Source organism: Aptenodytes forsteri, unplaced genomic scaffold (assembly GCF_000699145.1).
Source record: "Aptenodytes forsteri isolate BGI_AS27 unplaced genomic scaffold, ASM69914v1 Scaffold112, whole genome shotgun sequence".
Classification (NCBI taxonomy): domain Eukaryota; kingdom Metazoa; phylum Chordata; class Aves; order Sphenisciformes; family Spheniscidae; genus Aptenodytes; species Aptenodytes forsteri.
This window is the reverse complement of record NW_008794883.1, coordinates 149,854-152,074: the sequence shown is the minus strand read 5'-3', so window position 1 is coordinate 152,074 and position 2,221 is coordinate 149,854. Positions and strand designations below refer to the sequence as shown.

At 45.6% G+C, this 2,221-nt stretch overlaps 1 protein-coding gene across 1 annotated transcript in view; it reads left to right on the top strand.

Moving 5' to 3' along the window:
• Positions 1-85: 85 nt before the first annotated feature.
• LOC103895194 (serine/threonine-protein phosphatase 4 regulatory subunit 1) overlaps positions 86-2,221 on the top strand; it is a 26,079-nt gene continuing 23,943 nt past the window's right edge. The window contains exon 1 of the mRNA XM_009274716.1: positions 86-125. The gene's annotated coding sequence lies outside the window, so the exon portion shown is untranslated. The remainder of the gene's footprint in view (positions 126-2,221) is intronic.

The following is a 2,221-nucleotide window of genomic DNA, read 5'->3' as shown; positions in this document are numbered from 1 at the left end:
CTCATCCCCGGCTGCCGCCGTCCTCGCCGTAGCCCTCCGAAACCAACCCCCCGGTATCTCTCTTCTGTTTTTGTTTGTAGGGATCCCTTTGTATTTTGTGGATTTGCAGGATGACTTAGATGATTGTGAGTAACTGTTTTTTTATTTTTCTGCTCCCTATTTAGGCCCTCCCCCGCTCTCCCACCCCGGGGTTCTTCTGTCGCCCTCCTTCCCCCTCCCCATTTTTATCCAGGCTAGGGTGAAGGGAGAATTTTGAGGCTGTTTGTACTTGTAGGTGGAGGCTTATAGGAAGATAGGGGGCACGAATTACGAGCGTATTTGTGTGTCCGCAGGAGCGCGGTGCTGACAGGGGAAGCGGGCTCGCTCCCTCCCTCAGCTGCGGGCCCTCGCCTCACCTGGCGTGTTTCATTAGCCTTTTAAGTGCTGGCTGCCGGGTCGAGCCGTCGAAGGACGGGCAGGCTTTTGAAGCGACGTTTTGGGGGGGCAGCCGCCGTCCCGCCGGGGAAGGAGGACCCGCGGGCGGGAGGCAGGCCCGGGGCGGCGTCTGGAAACCGGCCTTCCGAGAGACCATCCTCGCTGTTTCCAATGGCCGCTGAACTGTTGAATTCAGCGTAAACAGCACCTCCAGCAATGGCCGGCGATGACCCTCTAGGAAAGGAAAACGGGTCCGGCCGGCGGTGGTTTAGGGCATTAGCTCCGCTGTTGTTGTCGGTGGAAATTAGCCTAGAGTAGCCGAGGGATTTCCTAGCTGCGATAGCTCAAACGGGTGAGGCTTTTAAATGCTGTCGAGGCTGCTGAGGACGCCGTGTGTTTTGCTGTTCCTGCATCCCTGCGGCACAGGCGCTCAGCAGGACGTTGCTGCGGTGGCTGCGTGTGCACCTCGGAAGCGGGAATAAAAGAAAAACCGCTGTTGTACTCTGGTTGGCTAATACAAGCCAGTGGTTGTAGGCTAAATACCGTGTCGTGGGTCCTAGAGCAGGCAACAGCTCCTCCTCAAGCCGGTATAGTCCAGGGCTGTGTTACAGGATTAGAGCTGAACACCTGTCGGACAGCTTGGAAAGAGGTGTTACTTGAGGAGATAAATCGTTGACCAATAATTCTATGAACTTGCATTGCTTTAGAAAGCAGCTGTATATGTGGGGTGGTTTCACTGGCACTTTGGGTGCTGGATTGACTTTTCTATTTAAAAAAAAAAAAGAAAACTGATACTTGAATTTGTTTCTTGTGAGAGACTATTTGTTTACTACAAAACCATTATTGTTTAATAGTACTTAAAAATTGAAAATGTGTAAAATGTGGATTTCACACACACATCACCACCACCCATTCTAGCATGAATAAGCTAATTTAGGGAGAAGGTGGTCTTCAGGAACACCAGGGGAAATGTTAGAATGTAAGTGAGATCTAAAGTATTCCATTGGAAAAATGCGCGGGGACATCGCCTCTGTGGGCGGGAGGTCATTCTGTGGGATTTTGTTAGTTGCTGCTCTTAGGTGTTGCTGCTCTCAGTCTTTGAGGTTTCAGCATTTCACTAGTAGGTAGCAGAAAAAAAATTATGTCGTTTGTATTTTGATTAAGTTTTAGAAGGAAAAGTTTGGGATCTTTTGCCATGTAAGTGATGTATAAATGGTGAGATTAATTGAGTATGTAAGAGTTCTTGGTTTGTTTTATGTTTGTATTTTTGTGTATTGCAAAGTATCTTTAATGTTTCTCTTATGCAGATAAATTGTAACTCTGTGAGTCTTAATGAATTTAAAACTGTAGTTAAAAAGCATCCTCCTTCCTTAATACAGTTATCTATTTGAAAAGCTACAAATCTAAAAAAATGTAGTAAATGTGGAGGATAGTAATACATAAGGATTTAAAATTTTGATAACACTATAAGAAGTTGCTTAAAAAGAGGTGCAAAACGTTATTGATTGCTGCAGTAAGTGTATCACCTTAGATGACAAAAAGCATGTAAGTATTGAATAGGATTTAAGTGAGAAGGAAATTAGCTGGTACATTTCAATGTGCTTATGCTGATTTGTCGTGAGCACCACACAGCTGCTTGCTCACTCTTCCCGCCCTTCCCCCACGGTGGGATGAGGGAGAGAATTGGAAGAGTAAAAGTGAGAAAACTCGTGGGTTGAGATAAGAACAGTTTAATAATTGAAGTAAAATAGTAATAATAATAATAAAAGAATATACAAAGCAAGTGATGCACAATGCAGTTGCTCAC